The sequence below is a fragment of the Pezoporus flaviventris genome, unplaced genomic scaffold, assembly GCF_033815535.1.
Source record: "Pezoporus flaviventris isolate CSIRO_AGI_PZ_B2104156 unplaced genomic scaffold, CSIRO_AGI_Pfla_v1 ptg000041l, whole genome shotgun sequence".
NCBI lineage: Eukaryota > Metazoa > Chordata > Aves > Psittaciformes > Psittacidae > Pezoporus > Pezoporus flaviventris.
Window position 1 is genome coordinate 5044249 of NW_026892589.1, and position 16678 is coordinate 5060926.

Genomic DNA, 16678 nt, shown 5'->3' on the forward strand with positions numbered 1-16678 from the left:
AGTTCCACAATTTGCATAGACAGGAGGGGCTGAGGAAGATGTAAGTTCTTTCCACACAAAATTCTTTTATAACAGAGACATTAACTTATCATTAAAAATGAACTCTCTTCTCCAGATGGGAAGTTATTAACAGCCAGCACCTACTGTTGAATTTGCTCAAAAAGTAGGGATTATATTGTGGAAAGCTCCAGTACCTTCCATATGAATTACTGCTTGATGCTGCAACCATTACCTGGAATGGAGAAGTTTCTTGTTAATGTCTGTCATTGGCAGCTCATGATTAGAAAAGTATTTGCGTCTAATTAAATGTTTGTTGGTTTTTTGTATTAGGTTGATTTCTGTTAGAAAAATTGCTTTGAAACTTCTCCCATGCAGGAATATGTTTAGAAACAAATTTGTCTCTGAATTTTAAGAAAAGTAGATAAGGAGTGATGCCATCAATCCTAATCCAAGTTAAGGTTTTTATTAGCCTTTATGCCTGCCATTGCCTTCTGTATCACCATGGTTTCACTGAACTCTGTGGAACTGAATTTCTATATATGAAATGCCATGTTGGAAAAATATGATGTCAACTTTTCTTACATGTTCTTTGCCCTTCAGGATTTTCAGCTCTTTGGAACCTCTTTAATAGCATTATGAAAACGGGGTTCAACACAACGGTGTCTTATCACAGTATTTTTACTGCTAGACATTTGCATTGATTCTGTCGTGTGAAGGAATATTTGTGCTTCTCTCCAGTGCTGTTCATAGCTCACTCTCTTGTTTATGCTTCCTTTTCTTAGGCAATTTTAGGCTCTTTCCTCACACCGGAAGCCTAAAAGTTAGCTCTTAAAAATGAAAGAAACTTGAGAAGGAGACATAACAGTCTGGAGAGAGCTTCACAGGGCTGCGGACTCTATCATGGGTTTCATAAATAAATGTCCCCCAGAGCACCAAAATGCCAGTGTGTTGAGTTAATTAACACTGTGTGTCTCTGGGTGGCTGCATTCAGAGTCCATCAGTTGCAGTGGAGTAAAGCTCATGGTGAAGTCTGTGGTGCTCATAACCAGAACTATCTTGTGAAAAAAATCACAGCTTTGGAGAATGTTTGGTCTTTGCAAAAAATCTTTCTTCAAAATGGCTAATCTAACAAAATAATATAGTTGGGCTATTGTCCCAGTAGAGAAGAAACGTGAAGGGATGTCATTAACTTACACAGGCATTGGAACAAGATACTGAAACACTAATTTAACTTCATAAACCTACGAAGTTCCACCATTTTGCACCATTTCCAAGAATCACTATTGCCTAGCAGGAACAGGGCCAGTCGCTACTTTTTCATCTCCAATTTCTGTTGTGGCAGAGCTTGGTTATACACAATGTGTATTTTGACAAGTTACATAAGGGTTGCCCTTTCATTGCTCCTTAGAATAAAATGAGAATAGTGTTAAGTGAAGAAGAATCATCTGACTTCCTCTGCTGGGCCTTGCAACTCCAACAGTTCATTTATTGTATAAAGGTAACTTATATATATAATAGCTGTTGCTCTGCAGCTCCCACATGATGATTCATGCTACCAGTTTTTCTGCTATTAATAGTCTACAGAGAATGCTTAAATTTAGATTGAACTCCATCTCCTATTCTGTCATGCTGAATAGTGTTTAGAGGAATGAATCCACAGTCTGTTTGGACAGTGCCTTTTAGAGAACAGTCCAACCCTTAACATTAAATTACTGAAGATCCTCTTTTTGTTCCTGACCTAAGTGCAAATGGCAGAATTTAAACAGCGTTGGAGATGGGGTTCACGTTTCCCTTTGAGCACAAATCTTGCTTTGATTTTAGCTTGTTTTCCTTAAGCCTAGGTAAAAGCTGAACTCCTCCTATGCTGGAATTGAGTGGTTTGTGAGGAGGCTTTGCTCTCTGACACCAGGTAGTGTCCTTCATTAAGTTGTTAGCAACGGGCATTTCCAGCAGAATTTTGCATGTGTGATTTGGTTAAAGGACATTCTCTTCACAAAATCTAGCTGCTGCCTTTTCTTTTTGTTTTCCAATGTTGATTTTAAAATTACTAACATTTATTGTTGACCAATGTGAGCAAAAATAATTGCTTATGTATACACACATAAGGATTTTTTTATTTAGGTATATCTGTCATGTTGAAGAATTTGCTAGTGTTTCCAAAAGACCTCAAGTAACCCTGCCTCCATCCCTTCTCTTAGACTAACACAAGTGCCCTTCACTGCTTTTAAGGAGATGCAAGACAGTGTTTGTGGGAATGGGATTACGTACAAATTGGAATACATCATTTTAAGTGTCCTGTTGAACAACACTGCGTATGTGTGCTAATGCAGTAGTCAGTTTGATGATGCTTTGCAAACTACGCATCCCTTAAATGTAATTTTGCATATACCAGATGATTCGGTTTGGTTAGAAAGAAAAGCTTCACCAGAGAGAAGAGCTCCAAAACTGACAGAAAGTAATCTCTTTCTTAGACAGAAATAATTTCTCTATTTAAAAAAGCAATAATTGTTCCGTATTCTGTTTTAGACAAACTGATGATCATCTTCAGGCTTCACAGTAAGCCCCAATACACAGGTATGACTTTCCTGGTGCTTACCAGAGTGGCAGGCTGATTTTGGCTGTAGTCATTGCAGGAGTCTGCTTTGTGTTTACAGTGGCATCACTGATGCGCCCAAGCAGACTGTCACTCACAGAGTATCGGCAAAGAGAGGGGTGAGTTTCATGACAGGTCTCAAGTGTGAAGTTTCTATTTACTTTGCTCTCATCTTTTTGAAGGAAGCATTTCACAGTTTATTCTAGGGAGTCTTCTAGAGTTTACTACTTGAGCTCAGTTGCTAAGTCTGAGAAGTGCAAATAATCTTGTATCACTGCTTTTCAGCTGCCCAGTACTCAGGAGTTTGGCTTGTTCAATTAGGATGCAGTGTACAGTATGCTACTGCAACTCCACTTTTCAGGAGTGAAAAAGCCCTTCTTGGCTGTACACAGGAGAATCAGAAACTTAATTTCTTTCCTTGCAGTCCTGAACTTCTTTCAGCTCGCAACCCAAGTCACCTCGGAGCATGTGGCAGTACCTTCCCCGTGGCTGCTGGAGGCTCTTTAGTTTCCAGGTAGTTTCAGCCTACTTGTTCATGTAGTCCCTTGTCCAAGCGTATATGGCCACAGCAATCACAGTAATGCTGTTTTTTCCTTCATGAGTGACTAAGGAGGGAAAGGAAGTTAGCACTCTCTTGTACTGCTATCCCTTCATATATTATAAAAACAAAGTAAAAATGTAAGATTATTGTACTCCTTAGGGCCAAATTACTGTAGGTATTGGCCACTGGTAAGGGAGAGCATAAGTAGAAACCTCTACAAGTAAGAACAATACACGTTGAATGCGTACCAGAAGAAATATCTGAAAAACAGTGCAGTTCTGATACTTAGCAGGGATAATAACATAAAAATAATAAAACCCAATTAATTTCTTAATTCAAATGAAAGGCAACAGATGTGTTCAGATCACAGTGTAGTAATCAAGGCTATCCTATCCTGCTAAATAGGACATAAAGCTGCAGCTGCTCATTATAAACACATTTACTTGTGCAGAAGTGAGAAATGAGCATGGAAAAGTAACAGAGGATCTCAGTTGCTCTGAGGTGTTGATACTGATATTTAACATATTGAAACACTGCAGGCTTCCCAGCTGCACAGAGAAAATCAGTAGGTGACAGGGGCGACCTGATACGCCATCCAAGCTGGAATGGCCACTGAGGGAAGGAACCAGTGGCTTTGGTTCCTTCCAAAAGGAAGGTAATAGGCTTTGGTAGTTGTGTCAGAATGCTTTAATGGAATAAAAGAAAAATAACTTCTAAGAAACATTAGAGGCTTGTCAGGGTGCCATTATCAGCCAGCCCTGTGAAAGCACTCGCATATTTGCTTTGGATCTTGTATGACTTGATGATCTAAAAGAAAATCTACATGATCTACATCAAATCTTAAAACTGATCAGCTGCAAAAATCAAAAAAGAGTTATAAGTGGGAGAAGAAACATAATGAAGCATTTATGGAGTCCTTCAAAGATAAGTTGATCAACATCTGTGGCTCAGGAAACCTGTGAGATGATGTGCTGAGGATGGGATGGTTGGAAGAAAACAGCCTGACAGCTTAATAAAGGGAGCTGACTGCAGCAACTTTGATTTTAATGTATTCAGGAGGAAAATCAGATTTAGAAACTGCATCCCTGCTCCTTGAAAGTATTTTGATTCCCAGCTTTCAATGATTTCAGTGGGAGAGAGTCATTTGGATGACTTTGAGGATCTGGGCCAGAGATGTGAGGCAACCTCTACCATATAGGAAACACTACCCTGGGAAGGAGCAGTGCTGAATAGGAGCAGCAAATTCTGGCAAACAGGTAATCGCTACAGCATGGCACTTCCCCATCTAGTTCAAATACAATTGCACAGCATAAAATTTCATGGAGCGTAATTGAGGAGTGGGAAAATACTGCCTCTTGTAATGGTCTCAGTTTTGCCATGTACATGAGCAGTGCCCAGTTCTAGGGTCAGAGTTTCTCAAAAAGCCCTAGCAACTTCATGTGGGCAGGCAGCATTTCTAAATTCACCATTATTGGAGCATGTTTTGATGAGGCTCCTGAATGTCTCGTAGTCACCCACTTCTCTTTTTTTCTTGACTTGGCTAGTCAATATATGTTGTTCTTAAAATCTTTATGTATTACTGTGTGGGAGATCACTCCAGCTTTTTCTGTAACTTCTGGGAAAAATCACTTTTTTCCTCCCTGGAGGATTCCCATTGTGTGTGGAGCAGTGCTCTGGCTTCCACTCTAACTCGGAGCCGCGTGGAAAGGCAGCCTGTGTGCCACCCATCTGGGGTAAGAGGGGAGCCCAGCACAGCACAGGGGTTGGGTGCTAGGTTGTTAATCTTAGGGGTTCATAGTTTTTGAGGGTGTTGTGAAGTGGTTGGTTCCAGTTCTGCTGCTGTGGGTCAAAGTGTGGCAGATGTGGCATGAGCCATCTCTGGAGTTGGGAATCCCAAAATAACTTCAGTTGCATGGCACAAGCCTCCAAGCTGTAGCAGTCCCCTGCAGAGAAGGGCCTGGGCTGCCTGACATTGCAATGAATCGGGTTTTTCATAGGCTGGGATTTGCCATGGGGTTGGTGGGAAGTGTGGAGTTGTGCTGATGTTTTTTCCTGTTTGTAACATCCAACCAATAGGAATTTGTAGATAAATGACTTGCTAAGATGTAAAGTTGAAAAATAGAAATAATAAAAACCTTAGAAGAGATCCACAAAGAGCAGCGGGTTCAGATTCTTGAGAGGTTCTCTCCCCGCTTCAGAATTGCTGTGTGATGAGTCATGGCTGTTCCCCAAGTCTGCTCATGCAGAGTAGCAGGCAATGGCTGGGGACAGGCACAGCCCCGAGGGGCAGGGGCAGGAAACACTGTGTGCACGCTGGTGGGACCTACTCGATGGGAGATGGGAAACTTGTGTAAAAGATTTCATATCTTTACTGAGAACTCTTAAACACTTCCAGAGTAGTAAATAGTAATGCACAGGGTTTCCTTTCCATTAGTAGTAAAGGACAGTTAAGCAGAGAAGGGAAGGAAGTGCAAGTTTCTCTGCTTGTGCAGTCTTTCCAGATACCTCTGCGTTGCACTGCCCTGTGCCACTTGGTATAGCTGTGGGCTTAAACTCACTGGGTGGGTTTTCAAGCCTGGAAAGAAGTAGATGTTCGGTAGAATGTACGGGGAAAGCCCTCCTCTCCTTGTTCTCCTCTCCTTGCCTCCTTTCATTGTATGCAGATCAAGCCCGTTTCTGACCCTTGCAGGTCCCTGAAGACAAGAGCTGGACTTCTTGAAATAAGTGGCAATCTCCTTCAGCCCCTTCTCGAGATGCTGCTCCGGGCTGTCCCCGTCGGTGCGGAGCCTCCCGGTGCCCGGTTACCGCCAGGTAAAGCTGCGGGGCTGCCGGGCGCCGCTCGCTCCGCTGTGGGGAGCCGCTCTGCGGCCGCGGGACCTGCCGGGGCTGGGGCGGGGGCTGGGACCGGGACCGGGGCAGAGACAGAGGGGCTGGGGCAGGGGCAGGGGCCGGGCCCGTCCCCGCCGCCTCTCCCGCTCGGCGCCGCCCGCGCCGCCCTCCAGGGGGAGTCGGTGCTGCCGGCTCCGCGCCGCCGGGGCTGCCGCGTCCTGCGGCGGAGGGCGCCGCAGGGCGGGAGCGGGGCCGGGGCAGCGCCCGGCGGGCCGGCACCGCCACACGCGTCTCGGGCGCGGCCGGAGCGGCGCGGAGGGGAGCGGCGCCCCGAGGGCAGGTGGGTGATGCCGGCATCGCCGCGGTGAGGGGGGCGGGTGCCCGCTGTGCGAGCTCCCAGGGCGCAGCGGGACCACGCGGCTGGGGCGGGCTGCGGGACTCGCCCCGCTGCCTTCCCCCGGTCCGCGCGGTGCGGGAGGCCCCAGCACGAGCATCCCGAGCACGGCGGGCAGCGGTCCCGGCAGTCGCCGCGGGCGGCTTCAACTTCCCTCGCGTCCCCCGCCGTGTCCCCGGCCCCGCTCCTGCCTCCCCCGCGACTTTTCAAAGTGGCCGCCGTTGCCCTCTCGGTGCTGCCGAATCCCCCGCCCGGGACGGCGGCGAGGTTTCCTTGCCACCGCTTCACCCTGCCCGGCTCGGATGGTTTTTGCACCGTGGAGCCGGTGCAACCAACTGTCAGTCCCTCGACACACCCCCGCGCTCCGGGATGTTTCCTCCTCGGATCTTCCTTCAGGTATCAATGCTGGACTTTGCCCCCCTGCGCCCAGCCCTCCTTCTGCCCCTTCAGCTGATATTTGTGCTTGTGCTTAATCATAAAATAGTGATTCTACAGGAGCACCTTGCATCCTGTAAACTTCTCCATCGTGTTTAACGAAGGAGATCATGCACTTTGCAATCACGCTAAGGGGAAAAGGGCAGGGACTGAATAAATGGCGTTAAACCTGCACGCACACTTATCCCTTCCTTGTCCTCATCCCACCTCATCTGTGTCAAGCGACTGAAACAGTTTTTAGCGATATCTTTCTGCCGCCCTCTGAGCCTTGGGACCCAGCAGGTATGTTAGTGGAGCTGCCACACACAGAGGGGCCTCATACCTCTGTACTGGGGGTGAGAAGGCAGATGAAGGGGAACAGGCTGCAGGGTGCTGGTTGTTTCCAGAGCTGTTGGGAGGATGTGTGAGGTGGCTTTCTGCTCTGACAGACAGAACTCAGGGTGTCCTGCCCTCACCAAGGTGCAGGAGCCCATCCTGGAGCAGTGCATTAGGCAGCAGGTATGTTCTGCTGTGTTTGGTACGTTCTGTGTTCAGCTGGTGTGTTCTGGGCTGGTATGTGGTACCTTCGCAGGGAATGCTCCTGGGGGTAGAATTTTCTGCATGTTTGTTTGTGTGGTCTAAATGTCACTCAGAAGTTGCTTTAATGCTCTTTTATGCCCCAGTGCAGTATGAGCTTGGGGTGGGTTTTGAGCGCAGAGGTATTGCAGACTTTGCTAGATCTTGAAAGTCATAAAGGTGATCAAGCACCCTCTTCAAAACTGCCTTGGGCAGAGGGCCCAGGGCCCACTGAAGAGGCTCTGTTAGCTTAGGGTTAACTTAAAGAGCAACATGACTCACATAGTAAATAGCAGTTAATAGAATTGCCCTAACTACTTAAAATTATTTTCCTAAGCAGATGGTCAGCTATTAGATAAATTGTTGGATGTATTTAAGGTTTCTTATGAGGCTCATGAGTCTCAGACCTGTGTAACTCAAGAGCTGTAGCAACTGATGAATTCATTCTTCCGCAGGGGAGAAAGAAAGCATGGGCAGGTCCTGTGCTTAGAGACACCTCAGAACATACTGCCCAAGTGAAATACAAAAGGGTTAGATAGAGTGAGCAATGGGGATGTGAGAAATATTTCAATTTAATTAGATCTGTGGAAGAAATACCTTATTTCGAATTGCAATTAAAAAGTCAATACAAATGCAATCACGTATCACCAAAATACTGTGGAAATGATATCCCATCTAATGTGGCAAATGGATTTAATCCCAAATTAACCAGGAAAGCTATGAGCCATCGAATTTGTAGAGAAAACACATGGGTACAAGCTGCAAACGTGTGTGTGTACATAAAATAAAAACGACCTGTTCCTGGGTGTGAAAAACTAAAAAAGGCAAGCAGGTCCATTTTAATGCTGCTCATGGGTAAGGCTGGAATTCACACACACAGGTCATCTGTCTCACTTTCATATGTATTTTTATACATAAAAACCAGACTCAGCATCTGCCTGTGCCGGGTCAGGAGATGTCAGCCCAGTGATGATGATGTTTGTCCTTCTGTGAGTGGGTGCAAAAGGCACTAAAGATCTGAGCTGAGAAGCCTCCTGCCAGGTCTCCTCTGTTTGCATTTCTGTTTTTGCTGATATTTTAATAGGATGTTTCCATAAGGGCTGCTGGCACTATTGAGTTTGGATGTAATCAACTTTTGAAAGCTATTCATCTTTTCTGTTTAATCTTCAATGATAGATTTTATGTACAGCTGTGTGGTTAAGCCCTCTTAAGAACTACTGGGAAAAGCTCAGTACAGCAGGAGGTTTGGAGGGACTGTTCTGAATTTTCACCCTTCCTTTTAGTTGTGTTTCTCTGAAGGGTCCTGGAAGGCTGGCTGGGTCCAACCCCTTCGGTCTTGAGCCTGGCAGCTTTTCCCTCTGGTGTGGGGGGAAACCTCCTCCTTTACCACTTCTGCCTGGGTGCCTGATGGCTGTACAATTTCTCATCTGTACAGGATGCTTAAGGCTTCACAGATTTTCCACCAAGGCACTTATTTTCACTATGCTTCAGCTCTTTGCTTGGGTTTGACATTTCCACCCACATTTTACACGTGAGATGGGACGAGGCATAATGTGGTGAAGCTTTCTCTAAGAGTTCTGTGCATCTGTGAGCGAGGTGTTTTCCATCCAAAGGCTGATATCAGCATTATCAGCATCTCTGTTGGTGTCCTGCAAAGCTTGTCTCCTTGTCTTCAGCTTGAACAGATTTCAGCTCTTCTTGTTCATTCTCTCCATCTGATCTGGATGGTGAATAACTGTCCAGGTCATTCTTTATTGTGTGCTTTCCATCTGAAAATGGAGGGGGGATATTAAAACTTTCTTATTTGTTGAATTTGAAATTAAAAACCAAGAGATCTTGAGCTATGTGTCAGTGAATCAGGGAGGACTCTCACGAGTCAGTGGAGAGTTACTCCCTTTCACTAGGGTCTGGTATTTAGGACCAGAAGTCTTGGTTGCCTCATGGGGCATGTGCAGGTTTGTATCAGTGCACCTCAGCAGCCTTGATGAAGCTACTTGACCACAACAGCACCAGTTCCTCACCTCTCTGCTCATTTTAAAAAGGCAGAGAAAGTTGCCTACTTAGTGAGATGCTCATCTAGCTGAATGTTGAGGGTTGGTCTTTTATGGGGAAAGAACTGACAGCATCCTGCTTTGGGAGGGCAAAAGGATCTCAGCAGATTACACAGAAGGTGATTCAACCTCTGAAGGTTTCAGTGGCCTCTACACAGTTGGGAGGTGCCTCCCCCCTCCCAATGGCTGTATCTGTGTCAGGAATAATTATTGGTTGTATTGCACTTTTTGCTCCTCCTGAAGTAAATCTCTGTTGATCAGAATGGACAGATGGCACATACCACTCTCAGTTACAGAAAATATCCTCAGGAGGTACTTCGAGGTCACCCAACCCATGACTCTGCCCAAAGGCAAGATCGGCTATGCTTTTGCCATTCCTGACATCTATTTCTCAACCCTGCTCCGAAAGACCTACAGTGGAGACTCCTTTCCTGGTGCGCAGCGAACATCCTGATGTCCAATTTAAACTTCCTTTGCTGTAAGTCACACCTCATCCTAAACACAGTGGGCAGCCCACAGAGAGAGACTCAGCAAAGAGTATTTAGAAGTGCTTCAGCAAATGGAATTATTTGGTAACTGGGTTTCTGAAGGTATGATCTCTGTCTTCAATCTGTGTTCTGTAAGGGGTAAATCACACAAAACATGGCTACCCTGTGCCTGGTGTGGCTGGAGATCAGCAGTAGCATGGGAGGGATGGGGTAGATAGGCTGGGCTACAGCTCCTTATGATGCTTCAACAGTAAAGTTAGAATCAAGTCATTTGGATAAACACACAGCGATGAGGTCAGGAAAAGAGCTGAAGAGCCACTAAGTGCTTAGGAGAATTCAGAGAGAAGCCAAATGCAACAAATGGCTTCTGTAAAACTTGCATTTGAGGGCAATCACTGCTGTCAGGTGAAAGTGTTAACAGTGCTGCAGCTTGTGTTTTGAGTGCAAGCGTTGTCCCTTCCTGTTCAGGACGCCTGGGGCTTGATATGGGTGCTATAAACAGACCTCTAGTGCTATGTGAGACATCCCAGTGGGGCTGGCAGAGAATAGGATAGGACCTGAGGGAGATGCATGCCTTTCTAAAGTGACACCAGAGGCTCAGGTGATAGCTTGGAGCACTTTAGACCTCACTATTCACTTACAACATGTAAGCAGCTAACACAAACCTTATCAGTGTATTTTATGACCTGCTCTGGAGAAAGCATTTCATCATCTGGATGAAAGCTTTTCATCCCTGGGCGTGTTGGTTGATTATTGAAACCAAAAATAACCAGGTAGCATAAAATACAGTGTACAATGTATGCAAATGCCATTGTAGAAGATACACTAGAGCAATACAAGAGCCTCTTTGCCCATGAATTAGCAATAAGTCTAATGCCAGGAGGGCCACGCTTGAAATTTTTTGTATGTTTTGGGGCTCTTGATGATGGGTTTGGTTGGTTGGTTGGTTGGGTTTTTTAATTGAATTCTTTTTGAAAGTTACATAATTCAAACCCAAATAAAATAAGTTATTTGTTACAATTGCAAATACAGCGGTGGAAGGCATGGTTTGAAAAGAAATGACAGCTCCAAGATAAATTGTATTTATCTTAGATGATAAGTCAGGGGTTGTGTGCTGTAGGTTTATCACTATCTGACAGGTAAACGCGAAAGATAAAGTCCAGGTGTTACATAGGGATGTGGAAAAACCTGAAACAGGAATAAAGAATACTTTACACAACGTTTTTAGGGAACATTTGCAAACAATGCATCTGGGACAATGGAGAAGTTAGCAGGGAGTGAAACTTCTTCCAAGGGATGATTTGAGCCAGGGACAGGGGGAGGGAAGGGCAGACAGGGGATGAGAGAATCTTCCTGTCCTTCTTCGCTACAAGAGGAAAGGGGGGTTTTCCTGAAGCTTTGGAGACGTGACGAATGACATGCTGGGCTCCTGTCTCTGTGTTGATTAGCATTTGTGATTGCACTCAAATCCAGGCTGGAAGGCACTCAGGCATTCTCAGGAGGCCTCTAGTACTTGCAGATTGGGACTGTTTTATCTTCCGGCTAGCAGAGATACAGCATTCTGTCTCCCTGTCCCCTGCCTCTATCCCAGGTGACGCTCACAGGCGCAGTTGTGCTTCCTTGTTCAGCAGCTCTTCAAGGAGGGCATGAGAGGGATGGTTCGCTGGTGGAGCCATTGGAAGCTGAGCTGAAGCTGAGCCAGCATCAGCTGGGGGTCACGTCTGCGTATCTCCCTGGGCAGAGTCCCTGGTGCGTTTGAGTGAGTAATACTGTCGAACAGAGGGAAGTGCAATTTAGTCTCATTCTGCTCTTTTAATGCATCCCTCTGGGAGTGGTGAGGTCTGCACTCATTTCCCTATTAGAAGTTTCTTTCCTCATTTAGTATTCAGACCTCAGAGTCTCTTCCATTTTTCTCCTGGTTTTGCTTCTTTGGAACTATTTTGGTTTTAGACTGTTGTGTTCTCCTCTTAACTTCTTGTCTTCCCCCCCCCCCCCCCCATTTTTTTTCTTACTGGGGAGCATAAGTGTTTCTGCTCCCTTTGCATGTGCTGTAATGTTGGCCTGTTATGTACATCCCCCATCTTGTACTGGGAAAGTCCTCTACAAACTGACCTATCATTTTGGTTATTGAGGTTTCCCCATAATAGGATTATTAGATTCTGGTATGAATCAGTTGTTGAGGTTGAGGAATTAAGGGAAGTAGACTATTATACATCATATTCTGTGGTGATAACAACTTTGATACCAGTATAATATTCATATACCTGGGCTCAGACTGGGATTTTCCATAGGAAATATTTCCCAGGATAAAAGACACTCAAGAGCTATGTGGGGGTTTAATACAATCTTCAGAAGAGAGGCACATGATTGAAATTGATTTGAATAATTACAGTTTCCACATACGTCTGATCCACAGATCAGTGCCCAGGTTCAATGGGACAATGGAAAATAACATCAGACTGACTTGGGCTGGCACCAGCACCATTACAGTTCCTGGAGCATGTGTGGGGAAGCACATTGGCTTTTAAAAAGTTTCTTAAATGTTCTGCAGACCTGGATTTTTGGCCAAAAAAGAAAGTGACCTGTGCTAATGGCTGCCAGTCAGGGATTCCTTAAACTACGCTGATTCCAAACAGTGCTTTCCTCCCAGAAATCAGCCTTCTTTAGCTGCACCTGTTAGAACTGTTTTGTCAAACACCTAGAAAACATCAGTCTTTTGGTTTATGTCATCCTGTGTATTGCTAAATGCTGAGCCAGACTCTGCTTGACCATTATGATTCATTTAGGGCTATAACATGGGTAGACAGAGGATTGCAGTGGATTTGTAGTTACGGGATTCTTTTTCTCCGGTACAAGTGTACGGTGTAAGCTCTTGCAGGATATAGAAAGCTAAGAAGCTGTATTCGTGGGCTGAAGTGCTGAATGAGGATTCACTGATGGTTTTTATTGTCTTTCCTACCTGTTCCTGAAAGGAAATCTTCCTTTTCCTCCATGGAGACACAGTACAGCCTAGTTATAAGATTACAGCAGGCAGGAGATGAACACAGTTCACCTGGGAGAAACCATCCTCAAGCCTTGGGGATGTCTGTTGTGGGCACCTCTGCCATCCACCTTTGAGTACAACTCTCATGTTTGAACTCAAATGCCACAGTCCCTAAAGAATTTGCCTTGGGAGTCTTTGGGTTATCCTTGTTCAGCTAGGTGTGAGGGTCTTCACTGTCATGGATTTGAGGAGTGATTGCAGGGTTTCTTTGCAGCTGGAGCTTTTTACGCTCTCTTACTGTGGAGAAACTGTGAAATATTTTGAGTTTTCATAGGAGAAAAGGGCTGCTTCCCAGGTGTGGTAGAGATGTGTCAATTGTAGCAGGGTACTTGTGGCTGCTCTCCTTGCCTTTCCAGACAAGCACACTAACTCATAAACAGCTAGCAAGTCCAGTAAAACCATTTCTAAAATGATTTATTAATGTCTACTCCAGTGCAGTGGTTTGATGCAGGAGGAAAGAAATGGATGACTAGAAATGTCATTTCGCCAGCAGTTGCATGTTCTCTCCACCCCACAACATCAGTGTCTCTGGCCTGAGCAGCAAGAGGAGGAAGTAGGCAGAGGTAGCAGATTGTTTCTTGTAATTGAATGTGCTTTTATCACAGGACAAGGGCTAAGGAAACGAAGAAAGGATTTTGGTAGAGTCCTCAGAGCACCAGCTAAACACTGAGACCTCGGTATCAGTAAGCAGTGACACCGGAGAGTTCTAAATAAATCAGATTATAACCAAATACTTGGGGGAAAAAAGTCCGTTGTTTTGAGTACCTCTAAGAAAGGCTTGCTCTGGCGTGCCTGACTGTTAACAGTGAAAATGCAAGTCACTTTGCAAGAGCAACAGAAGTATGGTGCAAGTCAGAGACAGCAAAGACAAGGGGGAGGGACAAAGTAAGGGCATGTGGCCTCATCAGAGTGTCTTCTCCTTATCCACAGAGGGTGGCAGAGTCCTAAAAATGTCTTGAATAACTTTGAGACTGAGAGAGAAACGGTAACGAGGGATGATGAGGCATGACACAGAGCAAATAGGCATCAGCGACTTAGGGTAAGTGCCTGAAAAAATGGAAGAAGAAAAGTTGCTGGAAACAAGCCAAGAGGGCAGGAAATTAGTTACTGTGGCTTTTGCCTGCTGGGATGAACACCACCAGCATTGTCACTCTGTCTAAATGCCTTTTCACTAGCAGCTGATTGACAAGCTGAGGTGAAATGAGTTGGGTAATAAACTGGTGGACAGGCTGGGGTGCAGGGGGACAGCACACACCCTGGGGCATGGGAGCAAATAGGGTTTCTTGTGTAGCCAAAACTCAGCAGGTATTGCAAGGCCCAGGGAGCACGTGGTCAATCTCTGTGATTGAGCCAGCAGTGAAGAGCCCATATAGAGCAAAAAGCAAGCAGTGAGCAGTGTGCAGTGGCAGAGGATTGGTGAGCTTTTGGGGATGTTTGGCTGTGAGGCAGGCTCTGTGCTGCTGCTGCTGTGTCACTGCTTAAACTAAGAGAAGGGAGCAGGGAGAAGTTGAGGAGGAAGGATGTGATGAGCTGGGTTAGCAACCCAATGGAGGCTTGAGTGCTTTTCGTACTGTGGGTGGATATGAGTCAAACCACTTTGGTGGTAATGGGAGCTTCATGGTGAGTCCTCAGTAATAACCCTTCCTCAGAGGGGTCAGCATATGAGCCATGGATGAGCTAATGGAGTGAGACAGCCTTGCTTTGGCTTGGAAGCAGGTAGAATTTACTAATCTCTGTTCAAGTTGCACAGTGCCTTCATCAGGATAGGGAAGGACAGCTTCCAAGGGGAATAATTGTAAGTTACATGTAGAGAGTTGGAAGGAGTTAAGTTCCTTCTGTTGTAGAAGATAGGATGTTGGTTGAGCTGGTACAACAGCACTCCCTGCTCTGGAGTAGGTTGGAGTAGGTTTTATTTCACAGGCAGAGCTTCCACAAATACTACTTGCAACCTGTAAAAGGAAGGTGCTCAGAGGAGTGGAAGCAACGATCACAAAGCCTCATAGAGAGCAAGCCTGTAGTTGGAGAAGGGAAACAGAATTTGGGAACTGGATAAAAATGCAGGAAAACAAACAGATGTACCCAATTCTCAACTGCCTGTCTGGAAACTTCATGCAGAAAGGAGAAGTGAAGTCACATCTGGAGAGAAGTCTGCTCCATTATTTTAAAATGCACCAGAATGGATGCATTAGCAATAGGATAAATATTTTTAGAGTGAATTCTTCCCTTGCCTGTATTCCTCAGTGGATCACCTCTTCTTGGTATCCTGTTTCCTCATTTCTCTTATTTTGCTCTTGAAGGAAATGTTCTTTATGTAGAACACAGCTGGCTTTAGCAGGGCTATGGGGAGGCAGAGTTGGCTTTTAAGTTCTTCACTCACACAGGAAGGGAAAACTGGCTCCTCAGAGACATTGTGGATGATATTGGCAGTAGTAACTTGTTTCTGGCCATGGTACATGGTTTTAATTATGCATTTTACACATCTGTCTTATGAAAGCTTATTCAAATGCTCTGTTTTCTATTTTTGGAAATGCCACTGTAGGTAAATCATCATCATCAATCCTAGATACAAATGGCTTCATCAAAAATCCAACATGTTTCTGTGCCTTTTGGAAGTATATCAAGAAGCCTGCTGCCCAGTGAGACTTCAGTGAGCACAGGGGAACCTTCTCCCTTTTGTTTGTTTGATCTGGCTTATTTAACTGCTGGTCATTCAGCCTTACTTAGTTTTGCCCTCCCTGGCTTTCTGGGACCATTAGAACGGGAATAATTACTGTGAGGGGTTTTTTCTTGCTTTGAAACATTTATAATGTTCACTTAGAAAAAGAAATGATGAAACGCGCTCTGCTCTAGTCTTCTCTTCCACTACTGCAATAAAAATTAATCCACTTCTAGCATTTGGAGGGCAGGAAGGCAACATTGAGATACTGGTTTTGAATTGGATTTTCCTATTAGCCAGCCCATCTGTGTTATGACCTTTGCTGCTTGTCCAGTGAGGTTTCACTTTCAAGGTATTTTTGTTTTGCAACTTTTATATGGGGTATAAAGAGGAGAGAGACATGGGACAGGCTTGAAGGGTATGGTTTTATTATGCTGTTGTTGCTGTCTCTGCTGCAGCAGTATGGGCGTCTCGGATAATCCCCTAGTCATTAAGGACTTCAGATCAGATATGTTTTGGATAAAGTCTGAAACAATCCTTTGGAAGGGTCAGACTGCCATGTGGAGCCCACAGGTAGTTGTGCAGGACATTGCAGTATCTCTAACTCCAAGGAATGCTGAAGGAAACTGCAAGTGCTCTAGGTCCATGAAAACCAAGAGCATGGTATGCTGATAATTTTGCATGCTTTGTTTCACTTGTATCCTTTTGTTAACAAAGAGCAGTCTAGAGGGAAATAGTCTATTATTAATATTTAATTTTCTCCTATTACTGTAAGCAGATGACCTAAAAGATCATTTAGCCAGCAGCCAATAGTAAAGCAAATAGGGGGACCAGAAGTACATCTTAGTTAGAAGGGTGATGCCTCCTCCCTCCTCTCTTTCCTGCCCCACCCAGCCACTTCTCTTCACCCCTGGGTAGGAGGCAGGAGTGAGGATGCTTTCTGACACTTCCAAGCACACTGGCTTTGTGTGAGCAGTCAGGGACACGGGGAAGCCAAACTATGTAGAGTATTCATAAAATACCAAACTTTAGAAAGGAAACCATTGAGCAATGCAGAAAACGACTACTGCAGCCTTCCAGCTGTTTTCCTTGT